This window comes from Sinohyriopsis cumingii, chromosome 16 (assembly GCF_028554795.1).
Source record: "Sinohyriopsis cumingii isolate HCF-2022 chromosome 16, ASM2855479v2, whole genome shotgun sequence".
Lineage (NCBI taxonomy): Eukaryota > Metazoa > Mollusca > Bivalvia > Unionida > Unionidae > Sinohyriopsis > Sinohyriopsis cumingii.
In genome coordinates, this window is record NC_142976.1 from 59,487,085 (window position 1) to 59,509,901 (window position 22,817).

At 41.8% G+C, this 22,817-nt stretch overlaps 1 protein-coding gene across 16 annotated transcripts in view; it reads left to right on the forward strand.

Moving 5' to 3' along the window:
* The window catches only part of LOC149780504 (adenylate cyclase type 2-like), a 263,000-nt gene that overhangs the window by 175,954 nt on the left and 64,229 nt on the right, over window positions 1-22,817 (forward strand). The gene's annotated exons all lie outside the window — the stretch shown is intronic.

Consider the following 22,817-nt stretch of genomic DNA (forward strand, 5'->3'; position numbering starts at 1 on the left):
TGTTAGCTGCTACTGTAAAGCTCTTTATGGCACAAAAAGCAAACTGCTTGTCCTGGCCCTCCGTTTTCATACAGATTGACCAATACAAATGCATTGACTTTGCATTCAAGCTATTCTCATTGCCGCACATTTTTCAAATGGTTATTCAAACTCGTATCCCACTCGGAAATTCGAATTGCCATGTTTAGCAAGCAATGCTCATTCCCATCAGATTCCATTATGTGATGATTCATTGGGCAAGTACAAAATTTTGACCAATCAGAAAGCTCTTTACAGTGATCATCTGTTAAATAATATATGGAATAAATACTTATTAGAAGGCTTATTGCAGGATGGGACTGGATAGATCATTATACAAAAAAAAAAAACGTTTCAGAGACGATATTAAAAAGGAGTCCATATTGAGTAAAATCAGATTCAGGTATGGGGAAAAGGAAAATTCTGCTTTAAAATGGAAAACAAGAAAACAATCTTGTTTTAAAGAAGTTAAATCCATTTAAAGTTTTAAAAAAATGAACAACAACAAAATTTTGAAAAAGAAATATAACAAGAAAAGATATGGAAAGAAGTTATTGTTCCCAAAATGAACAATAAAATTACATCTATCAGAAACAGGAAATATAAATGTTGCTGAAAATCATTTAAATTGTACAAGAAAGAAAAAAAATTATTATATTTTATTGATATTTTTTTTTATTGAAATGTCATTGATATTACAATCACAAAATATTACTATATTTTCAGAATTTTTAGCAAACTCTCTGGAACTATCAATCACAAATTCTCACTGATATTTTCAGAAACGTTGGCAGAATCAGTGAAATTTCAGTCACAAAATTTCAATATTTTCAGAAATTTTGGTAAAATCTCCTAAAATACCATAATTTTAGTTAAAAAGAGGACATTTAAGTAAATGTAAAAAAATGTTTACTGTGATTTCACTAGGGTATGATTTTTGTAGAGCATATTTTAATAGCTAGCAAAAAAGTTATTTTTCAGAGTAAACAGCAGATCAAGTCCAAAATCCACCTTGCAACAATTTTTCTATATCCAAAGATTCATCTATGCTTGTAGTTCTTTTGATAAAGTTCAAATTTATGCCTGACATTTCTGCTAAAATCAGTCTAAGTCCAAAATCCATCTTAAAGTAGGAAAATAAACTGGACAATCAGAACTTTTCTAACAGTTATCCTTTAGAAGGAATATAAGAAATAGTACACTTAACTAGTAGATGGATTCAGTCTGTCAACTTATCCGTATTCCCAGTCCACCTAAAATCCTTCTGAAATTTGGACGTTTAGGTGGAATTCACCCTGAATCCACTTAAAATCCAGACAGAATCTGCCAAAAAAATTTGTACTGGCTGTTTCCATTAATCTGTTTAATCATATTTCCAAATCCTATACGGAGCCACAGTCATTTAGTTCATAGAGCTAAAAACTCGTATTTCAAAAGTCAGCTGTCTCAATGAGTCCTTGGTAAAGGCACTTGGTTCCAATTTCTTTGGACTACTCCGGTGGCCTAGTGGTTAGAGTGTCTGCCTCTGAAGTGAGAGGTTGTGGGTTCAAACCCCGGCTGATTCATACCAAAGACTTACAAGAATGATACTAACAGCTGCCTCGCTAGATGCTCAGCATTAAAAGGTTAGTGTTAGGACTGGTCGGCCTAGTGTCAGGATAATGTGACTGGGTCGGACATCATGCTACATGTCTGTGGCATGATGCCCCAGTACTAGACATACTACAAACTGCCACACTGCAGACTTCGTAGCGATATGACTGAAAAATTATTAAAGCTACATTAAAAATCCTAATCACACACATGATATAGCCAATAATGTGTCAAAAGTGTTATTAAAAAGCAACCAACCAACCCATCTCTTATCAGAAATCTTAACTATAGTAATTCACATTTTATTTTTTAAAAAGTTATTACAATTGGGGCAAATTAATTATGCAGGCTTTACTATTTATCTATATGTTGTGAACATTGCTTGTTTACAAAACCCAAAATTTATTTCCAGAACAATTTTTATCATGCCTTGTGATTTTCTAACATTGTTTTTTGAAAGAATTTTATTTATGCACCGATGTTTTCCAACACAATTATAATTTGGTAGCGACATGATGAAAGTGACAAATATCACTTTCGGAAAGGGGAGGACTGGCATCAGTAAGTTATGTATACTAAAATTGGGCAAATTGTGTTTCCCTGTACATTAGATTGCTGACACGGGTATAATGAATAAAATTAAGTAAAACTTTATTACTCTCTTGTAGAGAAAATATGAGGCATAAAGACATACGTAATAAACATCTTCATTTAGAAATTCTGTTATAACACTTCCACTCTGGATTATTTTAAAGCAAGCATCCAGTCACATACTGGTTGCAAATATATATATATGAATTAGTTTCATTCAATAATGACATATCAAATAAATAAACTAGCACAAAAGAGTTTCAATTATGGTTGACTTTTTTGGTTTTTATGAATTTATAAATATTGGAATGTAATTTAGTTCACTCTATTCTTATAAAAGTTTTGTACTGGACTGCACAAGCTGGGATCAGTTCATTACTTCATTGGTTCTGTTAGTAATTTTTAGGGCCAACCTTCCACTCTCCCAACATCTTCTAAATACACTACTGCTTTAAATAACTGGAAAATTGTAATCATGGTTCTTCCCCTCATGTCTGCATTTCATTTTGTTGTTATTTGATGGTAAACACTGACATAGTTTCCGTACATATTCATGCATGGTGGATGATGGCAAGAGATTAAAACATGGTGGATTTCTTGTCTTGATGAATGGAGTTGTGTTTTTGAGTATGCTTGTATTTTCTTATGAACAGAAATAAACTTGATTAAAATAGGCAAATAATGTCAGTTTTGAGTCATTAAATACTCGTAAAGTAGAATAGCTTTGTTGTGTGACATCAGGGATAGTCTAATATCATGTGTATTGATTTGGTTCCTTGGGCTTGGGAGTTTTTTATCCAAAACAATGCAAAAATTATGGTACATACTGTCAGAGTTAAATGAGCCGTAAGGACTAATGCCGAGTAATTACTGTCCATGTCACAGAAAAGACAGGTCAGATCAGAACAGACCATTAGATTTCCAAAATTTGTTAAGAAGCTTTGACCTCAAACAAGGAAGAATTATCATCAATCAATATTTATATATGACAAAAATTATAATTCTTTTAATGAATTTAATTATTTTAATATTAAAATATGCAAATCATCTCGTTAAATCTGTCCTTTCAAATTAATTTGTTGTCACTCAAATCCTCTTTGTATTTACCAAAAGGGTTTTTATCATTTCTTCGGAGATCATTGCCTGGATTATACTGGTGACAGTCCTCATCATTGTTAAACACTTAGCAGATGATATACTGTTAATGGACCCAGATTGCCTCTTCAGTCGGCCTGGATTTTATTCAGAATGGAAAACATCATTTCAGTATCTGCATTGGAATGTGCCAATATGTACAACCATACTGAGTCCACTAAGAAGTGTAATATTTTTTAAATATCAGTAAGATTCGTCACATGAAGCACAAACTCATACATTATACCCTCACACCCTTTGTAACTTTAAGCCTACTTTTCAGACACCTTTGTTGTCATCATCATCACTATCACCACTCGTTAATAATGACAAATCTAGACAACAAATATCACTTGCTAGTATTATAAATGACAACTACGCCCTTAATGCCAGCTCATCAGAATACATGCAGACCAGCATTGACAGGTTTGCTAAGGCATGCGACAACTACAGACTCACAATCAGCTCCAAAAAAGACTGAAGTCATGTACCAACCTGCCCCTGGGAAGCCATATTGAAAACTGAGCATCACACTGAAGGGTCAGAAACTCCAAGTTCTTGACAACTTCATGTAGCTGGGCAGCAGCCTCTCATGAGCAGTCAACAGCACAATTGCCAAAGCCTGCTCAGTCTTCAGGAGACTATGTGGGAATATACAGAGGAATAAGCTTTACCACGAAGCTAAAAGTGTAATGTGCTGCAGTGCACATCCTCCTCCTGTGTGTCAGCAAGACATGGACTGTACAGACATTCCAGGCAACTCATTCAATTCCACATGAGCTGTCTCCACAGGAATATGCAAATAAGGTGGCAAGACTAAATTCCTGACACCAATGTTCTCACGAAGGCCACCATCCCATCCATCTTCACATTCTGCAGAGGGCCCAAGTAAGATTGGCTGGACACATCATCCACATGCCCTAGGAATGGACTCTAGAACAGGTGCTCTATGGCAAACTCTGCAAGGAAAAACATGCTGTTGGAGGACAAAAGAAGCATTTCAAGGACTCACTGAAGGTGCCCTTGAAAATTCTGCATATCAACAGTACCCTTGCACAAAAATCATCCCACCTGGTTTAGCAAGATCACATCTGATGCCCATGCAGCAGAACAGCAGAGAATTGCTGAGGGACAGAGAAAACATCCCACTTGTAAGGCAAGAGCTGCCAACACTTTTACTTCCATACTAACCCTTGTGTGCTCCACATGCAGGAAAAACTTCTGTACCCAGATTAGTTATCTCCAGACACACCAATTGATAACAGAGAACTGAGGCTATGGTCATATATGGAACTGATGGACAGACACCAACAATGATAAATGAAGTTAAAGACCTCATTCATCCCTGGCATTACGGATTCAATGGCAGTTAGTGACATGTACTTCAGTCTGGTTTACATTTATGTTTACAAAGGATTAAATCAAGGTCATTGGTGTTTATGTCAGTATTTGCAATGTTGTTGTTGATAGTAGTGTTGAACAAATATTTAGCAAAAAAATCATTTTCATTGATCTTATTCTATAGATGACACTTTCATGATTTTGAGTTTTTATAATAAATTATTATTATTATTATTATTATTATTATTATTATTATTATTCAATAAAGATAATGATTTCTTATGAATAATAAAATGTCCACTATGTAAATAGATTTTGGTAAATTACGAGAACTTTTGTGAGATTCTGAATGAGGAGACATTATGTTGGCTGGATCTGAATAATGATACATAACCAGAAATGGGAGGAGATCATGTTCAGCTATGAAGTTGGAAAAATAGTATCTCAGCACATGTAACTTTATCCACATTTGATGTAGACTCCACAAAAATGAATTTCAGTGATAGGATATTTGTTATCATGGTTAATATGCTTTCATGTTGTTGTCATGGTTAATATGCTTTTATATGTTTTCATAGTTAATATGCTTTCATGTTGTTGTCATAGTTAATATGCTTCTTTTGTTGTTGTCATGGTTAGTATGCTTTTATGTTGTTTTCTTGGTGAAAATGCTTTTACGTTGTTGTCATGGTTAATATATTTTTATGTTTTTGTCATAGTTAATATGCTTTTATGTTGTTGTCATTGTTAAAATGCTTTTACATTGTTGTCATAGTTAATATATGTTGTCATCATAGTTAATATGCTTTTATGTTGTTGCCATGATTAATATGCTTTTATGTTGTTGTCATGGTTAATATGCTTTTATGTTGTTGTCATGGTTAAAATGCTTTTATGATGTTGTCATGGAAATATACTTTTATGTTGTCATAGTTAATATGCTTTTATATTGTTGTCATTGTTAAATTGTTTTCATTATGTTATCATGGTTAATATACTTTTACGTTGTTGTCATAGTTAATATGCCTTTATGTTGTGTCATGGTTAATATGATTTTATGTTGCTGTCATAGTTAAAATGATTTTATGTTGTTGTTGTGGTACATATAATTTTATGTTGTTGTCATAGTTAATATGCTTCTATGTTGTTGTCATTGTTAAAATGCTTTTATGTTGTCATAGTTGATATATGTTGTAGTCATAGTTAATATGCTTTTATCTTGTTGCCATGGTTAACATGCTTTTATGCTGTTGTCATGGTTAATATGCTTTTTTGTTTTTGTCATAGTTAATATGCTTTTATGTTGTTGTCATTGTTAAAATGCTTTTATGTTGTCATGGTCAATATACCTTTATGTTGTTGTCATAGTTAATATGCTTTTATGTTGTTGTCATTGTTAAAATGCTTTTATTTTGCTGTCATATTTAATATATGTTGCTGTCATAGTAAATATTCTTTATTGTTGTTATGGTTGTTGTTGGGGGGGTGCGTGGCCTGGGCCTGACGTCCCGCTTGCCAAAGGAAAGTGAAGCGTCTCTCATAGCCTCTCCTTCCCAGGTGTAGTGATCGCCGCAGGACCACTGTCTCGCTCTGCGGGGCAGGAGGTTACTTGCATATGGCCTCTCCTACACTATTGTGTCCACAGCAGCACCTTCACGCAGTGCCCCCTGTTTTTAACAGAACCTGCTGTGTGGCGCGACCAAGTACCCGGCGGTATAACTGGGTGGGCAGACTGGGCTCATTAGCCTTGGCAGGCAACCAGTCTAAGAGAAGGGAAACTCTGACCCCAAACCCGGGCAGATGAAGCTCGTTAGCCTTGTCAGGCAGTTCATCTACGAGAAGGAAACTCTGATTCAAAACCAACCAAGTCCCATCCATTGGATTATGGCTCCACTGCCTTGTGGATATCTTTGGGAGAAGGAAAGGCTATGGGAGTAAACCCAGACAGAAAATCAGGAGTAGAGCCCCTAAGGCGGCTGGGGGTCGACTATGACCTCCTTCCGGCAGCTCCTGCATCCAAACTGGTGCCAAATGTCATGCTCAGCATTCTTTTGGACCCCACCAGCAAGGACGAGAGGGGGATCCTGACGTCTGGGCGGCCCAGGATCTCCATACTCCACGCCCAGGCTTGTGCCCTGGAAAGGACACTCCAGTCTCGCTACTGAGCGAGGAAACGACATGGAAGCTGACAGTTTACGGGTTATAAGTCCCACCCGATTGGCGTAGGGAAGGGGCGCCACGGGTCAGCTTTGACGGTGGGAGGGATCAACGTGTCCCACTGCCAACTATCGCCCGCCTCAAGCCGGGCAGCCCCCGGTCAATAAGGTGTTGACCCGCCATCGTCTGCCTGCTCCAGTGGGTGTCTGGAGCTCAGTGTGTTGTTCAGCATGACAAGCAGACAGTAATTCCACACCAGACAAAAGAAACAAGAAACCAATAAAGAAGACTCCAGCTCTTCGATTTGCAAGCTGGAATGTGCGCACCATGTGTACAGGCATCTCCGACGACCTCAGAGAAGTGGACGACACCAGAAAGACGGCCATCATCGATAGAGAACTCACCAGACTAAATATCAGCATAGCTGCCCTCCAGGAAACCAGGCTCGCCTCTAGTGGCTCCCTCAGAGAGGAAAACTACACCTTCTTCTGGAAGGGTCGAGAACCTGAGGAGCCCCGTCAGCACGGAGTGGGCTTTGCCATCAAAAACAATCTCCTGGCCTCGGTTGAACCTCCCACAAGGGGCACTGAGCGTCTCTTGTCCATCCGCCTCACCACTACTTCAGGTCCTGTCAACATCATCAGTGTCTACGCCCCAACCCTCACTTCATCAGAAGACGTGAAGGATCAGTTCTATGGGCAGCTGGATGAACAGATCAAAAGATGCCCCAAAAATGAACCACTATTCCTCCTCGGTGACTTTAATGCCAGAGTAGGTGCGGACCAGGAGTCCTGGCCTACCTGCCTCGGATATCATGGCACTGGAAAGACCAACGAAAACGGCCAGAGACTGCTGGAGCTATGCACCTACCATGGCCTGTGCATCACAAACACCTTATTCAAGTGTAAGCCACAACACAAAGGGTCATGGAAACACCCCAGATCTCATCACTGGCACCAACTCGACTTGGTCATCACCAGGCGCTCTGCCCTTAACAGTGTCCTCTCCACCAGAACCTACCACAGTGCAGACTGTGACTCCGACCATGCCCTTGTGAGCAGCAGAGTGCGACTACAGCCACACGCGTTACACCGCTCAAAACCAAAAGGACGTCCTCGCATAAACACTGCACAGATGTCAGTCCCTGCCAAGGTGGAGGAGTATGTGTCTGCCCTGAACAAGGCTCTCCAGGACCTGCCTGAGTATGACGCTACAGCCAAGTGGAACGCCATGAAGGGTGCCATCTACAGTACAGCTATGTCAACGTTTGGCAAGAAGGAACGACCCAGCCAGGACTGGTTCAATGCACACCTATCAAGGATGGAACCACAAATCGAGGAGAAACGAAAAGCCTTCATAGCTTACAAAAAATGCCCTAATAAACGGACGCTTGCTGCTCTCAGAAGTGCCCGAAGTAACACCCAACGCATTGCTAGACAGTGTGTGAACGAGTACTGGCAACAACTGTGTGAAGGAATCCAGCGCAGTGCCGAGTCCGGACACATCCAAGGCATGTACAGTGGCATCAAGAAGGCTCTAGGCCCTACAGTGAAAGGGGTCGCTCCCCTGAAATCCCTGATGGGAGAGAAGATCACAGACCGTGGGCAACAGATGGCCAGATGGGTGGAGCACTACTCAGAACTATACTAACGTCAGTCACTGATGCAGCCCTCAGCAGCATAAAGAATCTGCCCACCATGGAAGAGCTCGACAAAGTGCCAACCTTAGAGGAGCTCAGCAAAGCAATCGACTGCCTTCCAAAAGACAAAGCACCAGGTAGTGACAGCATCCCGCCCGAAGCTATCAAACATGGAAAACCAGCATTGATTAAACCACTGCACAATCTACTTTGCCGCTGCTGGGAGGAAGGAGTAGTCCCCCAAGACATGCGTGATGCCACAATTGTGACCCTTTACAAAAACAAGGGCGACCGCAGTGACTGTAATAATTACAGAGGGATCTCGCTCTTGAGTATTGTTGGTAAAGTGTATGCCCGCATCATACTCAACAGGCTGCAGTTGTTGGCAGACCGTGTGTACCCGGAATCACAGTGCGGCTTCAGAGCAGGCAGGTCGATGACAGACATGATCTTCTCCCTACGACAACTCCAAGAGAAGAGCAGAGAGCAAGGTCAACCACTCTACATGATGTTCATCGACCTCACCAAGGCCTTTGACTTGGTCAGCAGGAAGGGCCTTTTTGAACTTCTGAGTAAGATCGGTTGCCCCCCAAAACTCCTCAGCATGATAATCTCTTTCCATGCAGATATGAAGGGAACAGTCCTGTATGATGGATCATCCTCAACTTCCTTCCCAATTAACAGTGGTGTGAAGCAGGGCTGTGTGCTGGCACCAACACTTTTTGGGATCTTCTTCTCCCTGCTTCTGTCCTACGCCTTCGACACGTCCATGGATGGCATATATCTACACACCAGGTCTGATGGGAGGCTGTTCAACCTGGCACGACTGCGTTCAAAGACCAAAGTGAGAGCTGTGCTCATCAGGGAGATGCTTTTTGCAGATGATGCAGCTCTTGTGGCCCACACTGAGGAAGCCCTCCAGAGACTGGGAGACCGTTTTGCTGTTGCCTGCACGCAGTTTGGTCTCACAATCAGCTTGGAAAAAACAAATGTCAGCGTGCAAGATATCACCATTGCCCCTTCAATCAAAATCAGTCACCCTGGAAGCAGTCAACAACTTTACCTACCTAGGGTCAACCATCAGCAACACTCTCTTGATTGATATGGAGCTGGACAGAAGGCTTGGAAAGGCAAACACCATCATGGCTCGATTAACAAAGAGGGTTTGGGAAAACAACCCCCTGACAGAGCACACCAAGGTCCGAGTCTACCAGGCCTGCGTTCTCAGCACCCTTCTATATGGAAGTGAGACATGGAGTACCTACATGAGGTAAGAACGCCAGCTCAACTCCTTCCATATACGGTGCCTAAAACGCATCCTGAAAATCAGCTGGCAAGACCGTGTTCCACACAGCAAGATCCTGCAGCGTGCAAGTACCCCCAGCATGTACTCCCTGCTAATTAAACGCCGCCTTCGATGGCTGGGTCACGTCCGACGCATGGAGGATGGAAGGCTGCCAAAGGACATCTTATATGGACAGCTGGCCACTGGCATGAGAAGAGTCGGACGCCCCTCACTCCGTTTCAAAGATGTGTGCAAGAGGGACATGAAGGCATGCAACATTTCACCCGATGGCTGGGAAGAGCTGGCTGAGGACCGAGGCACCTGGAGACTGATGGTAAACAATGGCATATCAGTCGCTGATGCGAGGAGAGGCCAGTTGGCGGCAGAGAAACGTAAGAGAAAGAAGAACGCAACAACAACCACAGTAACGCAGACTTCCCAGTATGTCTGCACCAACTGCAGTAGGGACTGTCACTCACGTATAGGCCTGCACAGCCACAGCAGACGTTGCCAACAGAGACAGACAACACCCCAAGGGCGCTATTCGCATGGTCTTTCGAGACCGAGTCGCCAATGATGATGATGTTATGGTTAATATGCTTTAATATTGTTGTCATGGTTAATCTACTTTTATATTCTTGTCAAGGTTAATATACTGTTATGTTGTTGTCATTATTAATCTATTTTTATGTTAATATGCTTTTATGTTGTTGTCATGGTAATATGCTTTTATGAGAGTGTCTGCATGAAATGTGATGTCATTCTTGACACAGCAGAAGACTTTAAAATCAGCTTTTCAGGAAGAGCAGAATTCATATTCATCTCCCTTCAAACTTTATTCTAACCAATGAAATTCTCATTTCCATCCATTATTGAATTTCATGTGATATTTCCATTTCTAAGGTTTTCACATTTTAGAGGTAATGCATGCTTAGGCATCTTGACAAATTTTAAAAACATCAGTTGCACTAATACTGCTTTATTCCACTTGAGTTCTTCAGTAATGTAGTGTTAATTAACATCTTTAATCCCATCAAAATTTCTTTCGTATAGACTTGGATCCATGTTAAAAACCTTAAGCACTGAAGCAGAACATGCTTTCTGAAGAGAATCAAAGGAATGTTAAGTGTTTTATGGTGGTGAAGTTCTTTAGTAATCCAACCATAACCAATTAACCTCTTTAATCCTTTCATAATTTCATTGGTCTCCACAAACTTTGAACACTGAAGCCAGCTGATCCAGCTGACAGAATCCAAGGGATATTAAGTGTTTTATGCTGCTTGAAATGAGCAATTTAAATTGTCTTGCCATGCTTTACTCAGTTCTCAATCAATGAAGCACAGGCAGTATTAATGTAAATATACTACACTGGAATGAAAGTATGAAAAAATGGAACAAATTAATTTTTTTCAGTATATGCAGGAAATTTCAGTGAGTGATGGTAGGGATGGGTGACACCCATCAGCTTGGGAGAAACACCCTTTCAGTGAGTGATGGTAGGGAATGGGTGACACCCAGCAGCAGGGGGGGGGCGAATCCGACATTTTGTCCAAACGTCATTTGGCTTAATTAGCACTTTCTGCACTCAGCGGATCCGGTGTCGTCAGCGCCTGGTAAAAAAAAAACGACGTCGTCGTCGAGGGGATCGTCCGGACGTCATTTGGTTTAATTAATACCTTCTGCGCGCCGATCCCAGCGTCGTCAGCGTCCGGTAAACACAGCGACGACCGCGTCGATGTCATTTCCCCCCCTGCTGCTAAGTGGTTATTTACAATGAAAATTAGTTACAATTTAACCGAATATTTGGTCAAGTCCGATACGATATCGTGTCCGAGGATCATGTAAATTTATCGTTACAAATCCATGTGGGGTCGACTGAGCATGACTAAAAAAGTTTCGAAAACCATTAAAGTCCATGTCACCGCCGCACCATGTCTGCCAAATATTTCGTAGCGTGTGTGTATCAACGCCGTTGAATGCAGCAAGAATATTACAGTTGTCTCTGATTACTTTTGGAATCTGAGTGTATCGTTGAGTGACATATATCACGTCGGTGTTTTTATGCCTGCCTCTGGAAAATATCCTAGCTGGGTTTTTTTGATTGTCTAACATAACATCATCGTACACGACTAGATTGTTAACGTCGCCATCAATATCATCAATACCCGGTGCATCATTGATATCTGTAATAAACTCAATAACATTTTTTTCAGCGATCGCTGATGCATTCTCGTTAAAATCTTTCAACACCTCGAAGCATCGTTGATCATCTACGCTAGGGGCGATTAAATACAACTTATCCCACTTCATCCATCTCATTATTAAATTGAGTAACAATTGCGTCTTGCCGGATCCAGATGGTCCGATGATAATCATCCGGATCGAGTTTGGTAACGCTGCAACATGCTTAACTGGTTCTCTCGTTTTAGTCGCCGAAAAATCAATTATATTCATATCTCTATACATAAATTATGGATTTATATTGTGTGAAGTGTAGAGTGCGTACTGGCACAAATGATATGACAACCGTTACAACAAGAAATAACAGATCGGCGCTTACTGGTAAGTGTGTACAATGCGGTACAAAGAAATTTAGATTTATTTCTATTAGACCCGGAGATGTTTTAAAAAAAAAGCGAGGAGGTGATATTGCAGCCAAGTTATCAAAACTCCCCGGAACACCGTGGGCAAAGTATCCAGGAGAAAAACACCTCCCAGGATATAGCTACTGTGGCCCCGGAACACGATTAGATATCAGACTCGATGATCAAAATCAGCCCAAACCCGGTGAGTATCCAATAAACGCTATCGATAAGGCGTGTCATGCTCATGATGTTGCTTACTACAAAAGTAGCGATCTGCAACAGCGTCATATCGCGGACGTAAAATTAATTCACGCGTTAAATGCTATTCCTGATAAATCCGTCAAAGAAAAATTGGCCTCATGGTTGGTAAAATCGGCTATGAAAGGTAAATTAATGATTGGAAGCGGAGCTTCTCGCGCTGGTAATTGAAAACGCTAGCGTTTATAATAACAACATGGAATCCATCTATTATTCTCCGAGAGGATACTGGAAGGGGAAGGCCGCAATTGGTAAGCTTGCAAGCGCTGCAAAGGTAACAAAGGCCACTGCGGCTAATTGGTTATCCAAACAGGCTATATGGCAAATCTATCTACCACCGCCTAAACAAATCAACTTTTCGCGCTTTGATGTTAGCGTACCTAATGAAGTTCATCAGGCTGATATACTATTTCTGCCGCATGACAACGGTTACAAATACGCGCTAACCGTAGTTGATGTTGCGAGTCGATACAAGCAAGCGGAGCCGTTAAAAACAAAGTCAGCAACTGAAGTAGCCGATGCGTTTGAGCGGATTTATCGAAGAGGTCCTCTGCGCTGGCCAAATCTATTACAAGTTGATCCTGGTAGTGAATTTCGCGGCGCTGTTTTATCAACGCTGAAACATCATAGCGTCGCGGTACGACGAGGTCATACTGCGCTACATCGTGATCAGGCAATTGTTGAACGATTCAATCGGACTGTTGCTGAACGGTTATTTGGATATCAATACGCGAAGGAATTCATCCAAGAAAAACGATCTCGTGAATGGGTCAAAAGGTTGCCAGGCGTAATTGCCGCGTTAAATAACGAGATTACCCGAGCAATCAACATGAAGCCCAGCGACGCGATTAAAGAAAAGTATATACCCGGAAGATCAAAAATAGATAGCGTTTCCAAGCCGATTCTCGGCGATGTCACCGTGAGATATCTGTATGAACCAGGAGAGCTTGAAGGCGGTAAAAAAAGAGCTACTGATCCTATCTGGAGTGTTACCACACATAACATATCAACGATAACACGATCAACTAATAGACCACCGATCTATAGACTGGATCCAACTGCCCCACAGCGCGGATTTACACGCGAGCAACTACAAGTGATACCTGACGATACTCAATTACCCCCGCGTGGTCTTAACTAGCGCCGTTGCGTCTATTGCACTCAAGACAGGTCAACCTCACATTGTTTTTGACATGACCGAGACTGTTATCGATCCTGTCCACGGTAAATTGGCGAGCGTCTTTATCCGAATAGCGCCAACTCATTATACAATTGCAACTCGCGCAGTGATTATTCTGTTGTTGTCGTAACGCAATTATTAATTCGGCATCAATATCAAAACGCCGCTGTTTTTTTTATCCTGTTGGCGGTAACCCGAGAGTTTTCTATCAATGACGCTTGCATCGATGGTGACTCCCTCACTGACTCCGTCAATAACAATTCTTCGAAGCTGATTTATCCTTCGTACTCTGGACACTGCAAGATAGACTAGATTCGACCATTCGATGCGATTATCAACCATCCAAACAATTGTATCCGTGATAGTCAGTCCCTGCGAGGAATGTATTGTCGTTGCGTATCCTAGCGTCCACGGGGATTTATCAGCACGTAGCGCGTCCTCGACGACGCTGATATCAACGAGCACGATAGCATTCAGCACGAGAATTTGTTTTTCTGTCCGGCCCGGGATTTCAACTTCAGTGTTCTGTCGCCGTGTATCCGCGGGTCTATAACATAACGGCACTGGACGCGTTGGAAACTTTTCCTTATGCAACGTAAACAACTTCCGCTGAAGTGTGTCTCTGACTATCTTTCTACTCGCTACAATCAAATCGTTTGGTCTCCATGTTTCCCAGAATTCATTTAACGGCGTTTCCGGAATCACCTCGCGGATTATTTCACACTGAATTCTATCCGGCTGTAATCTGATTAATTTTTTAACCCCGCGCAGTTGTTCATCAAGTGCTCGGTAATCAGTATCGGTTTCTTCATAATAGTCCACAAAACCCCTTAACCAATCATGTGGACCCTCGCCGACAAATGGTGGTGGTTGGCCATGATCCCCACACATGATTACCGCTGTATTCGCGAGCAGCAACCAATCAAGAAACATTCGTAAAGTATCTAACGAAACAGTACATATCTCATCCCAAATGATAACCCCAGGAATAAATTTTTCACCCATTCGATCAGGAGTCCACTCGCCGCCGCTGTATCGAAAAAAGCTGTGATAAGTAACGGCGTCAACATTTCGTTGTTTTATCTCTCGCGCTAGTCTATGGGTCGGTGTAAGCACGATTATACTTGCCCGCGTTCGAAATAATTCAATTGCCCGAGTCGTCTTTCCTGACCCGCCACAGCCGCTTAAATAAACCGTCTTGTGTCTACAAATTGGATCAGAACACGGTGGTGCATTAGACCATTCTGACAATTTATCACCGCGTAAGTAGTTGTTCTCAACGGTGACATCTGCTGACGGTGAATAATCGCGTCGTATTTCATTTTTAATTCTCCATGTACCCCAACTCTCGTCCGGACTAGTAAACTCGGCTACGTTTTCCTTATACGCTACGTCAACATAAAACGAATCAACGGCTACTCTAACCGCGGTGTCGGGGAATCTATTTATCATCGAGAATAAATTGATAGCGGCGTAACCCAGCATAGACGCCCTCAAATGCGGGTATGCTGGGCTGTCTCCATCGCTGTAGGTAACAACTGTACCCAACCTTGTTCCATTGGACAAGAAAGCTGTTTCGCAGTTCACGTATCTATTTTTCGCCACTGCGTCCTTGATTACGAAATCATATTCTGCGTCATCTATAATCAGCCGTGAGCAATATCGTTTGTAGTCGCAGTTTTTTCCACCTTGTGTGAACTTACCGATTATTCTTCTACCGAGATCTTTTGCCTCGCGGTTTCGTTGGTTGAATATCCTCCTGGACCATTCGACGATATATTCCTCGTCGGCATCGATGTGTTTTCTGGACTCGTCAATTATGCTATCTAGACGCTCCGGTTCTGGTAACCAGACTTCAGTCTGCGCTCGGTATGATATAATCGCGTCACTGACAATCAACGATACAAGCATGCTATAATCAATCATGTACCGTAGCAGCGCTATTGGCAGCCACTTCTTTTCAGCCATGTGTCTACCGATCCAAATATAGCAACAGCGATGAAGTCCTGCCGCGAACTCAAATGATACTACGCAAGCGAATCCGGTTAAATCAAAATCAGGCAGTGGTCCATTAATAGCAACACGAGCCATTTCATGTCTGGGGTGTCCAAATCGTTTGAAATACTCAGCGGCGGATCCATACCCGAGAAAACTCTCTGGATAACAGGCAACCATATCAACCGAGATCATAGCGTCGCGGTTGTATTCAGTGTTCCATAGTCCACCGTGATAATACTCCAAACAACTGGATTGTACATCCGGTAGAAATTCCTTGCGCGTTGGGCTCCACGCATTTTTCCTCGCTGCAACATGAGCCGCAACCGATGGAATCGTAAAACAATTTGTTAGCAGTTGTTCATCATGCTCTTCAAATTCCATGGCGGTTTTTTTCATCTTGTTGTGAAATGCTTCAGTGCGGTATAATTCACCGTTTGGTCTCACAAACTGATCAAAGGTATCAGCGCTGCGAAGTAACCACACTGATACAGGGTCGTTTTTACACAAATAAGCGATAGCATCAAATAGTTTCCTCTCCGCGAGAAACCCGTTCTCTTCCAGGAATTCTTCGGGTATATACTTTACTGTTCTATCCCGTGGAAACACTGTGATCGCGGGCGTCCATGCCTGTTCGTTATGATCAATAATTTTGATTGGGGCTCCATTTGATTTATACTTCGATTCGTATAATACTTCACCGGTTATCGTTGTAACGGTTATTGGAAATCTCAACGATGTTTCTAATCTCGCTATGTCGCTGATGGTTGCTCCACGCTCTTTTACGGTTAGTTCCCACTGGTTGATTTTGCTACGTCGTAAATCAGTCAATTTGTTTCCTCGACACGCATTTGTAAAATGCTCTGTTACTCGTTCTGCTACACAATTTATCCCCGTTGACTGTTTCATTGGTTTCAGTTTTCCGATATCAGGTGTCTTATTTAACGGGTATATTCCATAAACAACTGCTGTTTCAGGATACGCTCGTTCATAGTATGGTCTGTCAATTCCGGTTAACAGCCCCGGCTTGGAGTCGCGGCTAACAATGACTGTTTTCTTGTCGCTGAGAACTGGTTCAAATTTATCACGTATGATCCAATTACCTGATTCCACCCGGACAATGAATTTTACTCTGAAGAAATACCTTTTACCGTCAAGTTGTGATATTATCGTTGCTGCGCGGTTGTCGTTCATGGTAGCATCAACAACGCCATCAATTCGAAATGTTGACCAACTATGAGATGCGCCATCACGCTTGAATTCATCGATACAATCGCGTATTTTACTCAACAGGGTTCTGTCGTTTATTAACGTTTTTGGTGCGTCCTTGAGGACTCTATCGAGATTGAACTTAATATTTTTCCAGGGCTTAATTGCTGCTAATCTCTCGAACTCATCCATATAATTAAAACAAGTATTTAGATGAAAGAATATAGTATAATGAATCACTGCAAATGGTTGATGATTGGGTCGACAACCCCGTGCAATAAATCATGTAGAGGCGAATTCTGCGGGTATCATTTACAAAGCGTTCGTAATGGTTCTCTTGGCCCCCTCCCGTGCTTGGTTTGTCACGTCGGTGTAAGAGGAAAATCGCAGTTGTGTATCAATTGTGGCGGAAAGCGATACAGGGAACTAAAACGCTATTATGACAAGCGAATTAAAAACGCCGTCATTGACCCCACCGCCGACTTCGTCATCAAAACCCCCCAAGATTACGTTGAAAGATTTATAATTAAACCAAATAATAAATTAGACAAATAGTATTATTATACAAATGGACCAAGAATTTCAGCCGCATCCTGTGCTCGTCAATTACGAGGCATCTCGCGACGGCATTGTTAGAAACCGCAAACTGAAGAAGCCGGTTGGTACCGTAAGTAATCAGGGGTATCTGATGTTTGGTGCCGGAAAGAAGAAGTACCATGTTCATAGGGCGGTATTTGAGGTATTCAACGGATTAATCGAAAATGGACTTGTGATTGATCATATTAATAATAATAAGACTGATAATTCTCTTATAAACTTGCAAGCTGTCTCGCAGAGTCAAAATACCAAAAAAGGCCAAACCGGTAAATACCCAAAGAAAGCAAAACCCGTAAAGTCATTTGATACAACAACTCACGAGGAAAAAATATTTCAGTCGATGAATGAAGCCAGTAGATACTTTGGCATTTGTATCGCCTCAATACGAAAAGTAGCAGAACGAGTATATCAAACAGCAATCTCAAAAAAGACCGGGCATAGAATTCGATTTTCATATATAGATACGAAGTCACCGGCGCCCATGGCGCTGACGAAGTCGCCATGACAATAAATTGTCCATTCCGGAAGAAAACAAAGTATTCAGTATTGTTGAACACCTCGGGATCGATACACGGGGTTTCATTTTTTTTTATTTAAAAACAAGATGTTTTATAGGAATAATGAATATCGAAGACATCAATAATATATTAGCCGAGATTTCAAAATTAAAAAATCAAGGAATTGAATTATCTGATGGTCTCGACAGTGAAAAAATATTATCCGATTATGAGATTATTAACGAACAATCGAAACGGGGGCGTTTTACCCTGGCCCGCGAGTACTTTTTTATAAAACGATTACAACATACGATCAATGAAAACTTGTACCACAATGACGCAAATGCATTCATTGGACTATTCACTGCCGTTGAAATAGTACGAAAAAAACTCGGACGTGTTTATGAACGACGCCGGGAGATTTCTAGTAAGATCAAAAACATTAGAAGGATTATAGACGAAAACTCCGGCGAGAAATTAGAAATTGCTTCGCAATTGCAATAATGGTAGGCGAATCACTTACTACTCGGCTAGCCAGAGAGCGGCTAGCAGCGCTTAAAAAGTTTATACCGTTACGAGACAGGGTCCGAGAGCAACTTCAAACGCGGCAGCAACTACAAACCGATTTTACTGTTGGAAGCGAACAACTCTTTGCCCCGGTAACTAAAGCGACCAAAGATGTTACGGCGGCAACTGTACCCGTCCTCGATGCGCTTGAAAAGATAGCGGCTCAGACCGAACAAACAAAAAGGTCTTTAGAAACACTAGCGGCTGCCACAACACGGAGGCCACCACCACTCGCTATAACCGAACCACAAGAACCTTATGTTACAATGGCCGACGAAGAAGAACTAGGTGCTACCGCAAGAGAACCAGAAGAAGAAATACCGGAAGAAACATCGGAAGAAATACCGGAAGAAACATCGGAAGAAACATCGGAAGAAAAAAAGAGAGAGAGGAATATACCCCGTAATGTGCTTAGAAAGTCCACAATAGATCAAATCAGGCCCTTCAGCGATGAAGAATTAATTGATTTTGCCGCCAACAATTTTGCTAAGAAAACACGAGATAGGCATATCAATAGCGGCTACAAGAAAAATATAAAGTCGTTAAGGGATTGGACAAGAATAGTGTATTTAGCGAGTAAACATAAAGATGTATTACTACGTGGTGATGGTCCCAATTACGACGCATTCCACAAGGAAGTTGAAAAAAGGGTAAAACTAAAAAAAGGAAAAGGATACTCTGTTGGTAAAGAATCCTACGGCGTTACCTGTCCTAACAGTGTTCTCAGTGATATATCACGGCTAGAGGTACTAATCGGAGGAAAACGAGCCGGAAATAACTCTCCGGAAATAATCAATGAGGCCGCTGATATTTGCAAGCGGTTATTTACGGGCGGTATCATGGACGTTAGTGCGTATCGAACGCTCATAGACGAACTCGTGGATGATTAAAAAAATTATCGTTTTTGTTAATTCTGGCCGTTTTTGGTCGTTTTTGGTCGTTTTTTGACCGTTTTTGGTCGTTTTTTGACCGTTTTTGGTCGTTTTTTGCCATTTTTTGACCGTTTTTTGAGGGCAAAAACCCCAGGAAATCATTTAGAGAAAATCGATGTTTTTGCTGAAAAATCGAAAAAAAACGACTATAGGCAACAAAAAACGACCAAAAATGACTAGAAATCAGGAAAAAACCGGAAAAAAACCGGATTTTTATCGAGGGCAAAAACCCCAGGAAATTTTGATAAAATTTATTCCGGTTTTCCACACGGCGATGGGGAGGGTGATGATCACAATCACTAATTGAAAAACCGGTGTTTTTATAATAAAGATGATCATACACTACAACCATGATAAACCAGTACTCGTCTACGTGGTAAACTCGCGATTGCCTGTTTACCGCGCGTACTATGGAGATGGTCTCGGTAGCACCATTGCGGGGTTATTTACAAGAATGGCTCCAAAAGTAGCGCCGTTAGCCAAACAATTAGGAATGAAGGCTATTGATGTTATTCGTGATAAGGGTATTAGTGCTATTGGAGATGTTGCCGGAAAGGTGCTTTCTGCTGCAAAGGACAAACTAATGTCGTTGGTGAGGAGAAAAAAGCAAAAACCACCGGTGATGCCATCAACGACAGTGATGCCTGCAAATGTCAGTAAAGTAGTAAATAACACCGTGGAAGAAAAACTAGAGTCGTTGGTAAACAGTAATCAAGATGACGCCGCAAACATAATAGCGGGGAGTGGTTTAAAACGACGACGATGATTTAGATGCATCAGCGTATTATTAAATAAAATGTTTAAACGAACAGCTGACCCGGCGTTTGATATGGACGCACCAGTGCACAAGGATGATTCTGTCCGTAATTATCAATTTTATTCCTATTATGCAGTACAACCCGACATACGATCGCGAATTGAACTTCAAGTCCATGATACCAGTAAATACTTTTTACCGTGTGAAGCGTTTATTGAAATCGAAGGAGAACTTGTAACAGAGGCCGATACTCCTGCTGTACCAGCACCGTATCCAGATGGTACCAAAGTTGGCTTAGTCAATAACGGCGTAATGGCGCTGTTTGAGAGCGCAAAATATCTCATTGACGGGCGAGAGATTGAGTCTATAGAACGCGATGTTGATGTTGCTACAACAATAATCGGGCTAGCAAGATATTCCGACGATTACACAAGATCAGCGGGTCCATCTATGATGTTTGCAAAGGATACTAGAAACACTGCCGGAAACTTGCAATTTGTGGTAAGACGACCAAAAAAAAATGCTGGTGACGCTGATGCTGATGTTGAGAATATGATTATAAACAGCGATCCTAATTTCAACATCGGAGCCGTAACACGCATATCAATGTTAACAGGACCGCGTAGATCTTTCTCATGCGCGATTCCACTGCATCATATATTTGGATTTTGTAGGAACGTGCGAAAAGTTATCTACGGAGCAAAGCATACCGTGGTACTTGTGCGAAAAGGTGATGATAGAAATGCAATTTGGAGAATTCCAGCGGATACTGCAAATCCAAATAATGACCCTGGTAAAGTCGTTTTAACTAAAATGTCATTGTGGATGCCGGTGTTGACTCCATCCATTACCACAGAGGCACGATTGCTATCCTTCATGGAGCAGGGAGGAAAATCATTACTAAGTTGGCTAACAACAACAACAGATACTAAGCAATCAAATATCAATGGTATATTCACATGGAACCTGGCATCACAACAAGGTATTTCGGCTCCGCGTCATATATTTGTTGCGTTGCAGGATATGACGAGAGTTGATGATCAATTATCCAGCCATATGATATTTGATCGATTAGGCGTTACTGACGTCTCGCTGAGAATAAACGGCCAGCAGGAACCATCTGAGGATATACAACTTAATTACGGTCAAAACCATATCGCACGTGTGTATCATCGATTGCTGTCGTACATGGGTCGTGATCAAAACGTCGACACTGGTTTGCAAATATCACAACTTGATTTCAGAGAACTATATCCGATCTATTACTTTTCGCTGGAACATCTTGATTTAACAAGACAATCCGTCGTTGATATACACTTCCGAGCTAATGTAACTCGCGGCACTATTGCTAATTATAGAGCTATTGCTGTCATTCTCAGCGATAAATCAATGCTGTTGGAAGGCGTTGGTGGACGAATGAGAATCGTTGATGCGCCAGTGGAAAACATGTAATTGAAAGCACAAACACGTTTACAATAAAATGTCGTATAGTGTCGTCAGTGTAGAGTTGACTGATGGTCAAGTCAAGAAATTACGATCAAAGTCGGCTAAACAATGCGGGACCACAATAACGCTGAAGCCGTCACAGATGGCAGGTGGTAATCATAAGATATCGTTGACGGCGCGTCAAATAAAACATTTCAATAATGCGATGAAGAACAGAAAGGGTGTTCAGGTAGATTTCTCGGCCGCAGCGATCAAAGACATGGAAAAGACCGGTGGGATATTTCCGCTGTTAGCCGCGATTCCAGCGTTGATTGCCGCGGCGGCCCCAGCAGTGGCTAAGGCGGCTGCGTTAGGGGCCGTTGGTACCGCGGCGGGAATAGCACTGAAAAAGGCAACCGGGAAAGGCTATAAAAAAAAACGACCCGTAGCCGGAAAGGGTCTAAGACTACCGGGAACCCCGTATTCATGGTACTCGGGAAAGGGTCTAAGACTACCGGGAACCGTTTATTGACTCAGGAGTCTATGACTCCCATGTCTAATTTTGATTTAATAGACGCCGCAGACGCGCTAGCGATAAAAAACTTCAGAGGTGTTTTTATGAGGGATCAATTACCGGCGGCACCAAGGAATATTGAAACCGGCATAATTAACCTCGATGGGTCCTCCGGAGCGGGAACTCATTGGGTTGCATACGCGATTGATCCGCGTGCGATCGTCTATTTTGATTCATACGGGTTGGCCCCGCCGAACGAGTTTATGCGGTATATCCGGACGTGTTCAGCCCGGGTTTTTTATTCCACGCTGCCAACACAGCAGTTAAGCGACCCGCCGATATGCGGCCGTGAAGTATTGAACGTACTCGCGGCGATTTCATCATCGCGAAAACCACCTCATGTGGTTGTAAACGAATACACTAGTGGGGTCGTAGAGGCCCGGCGGGTTAATTAGAAACGCTGTTTTTTTTTACAATAACGATGATTGATATTTGGGGACGACCTATTTCGGCGCTGAAAGGATCCACGGAAACGCCCGCCAC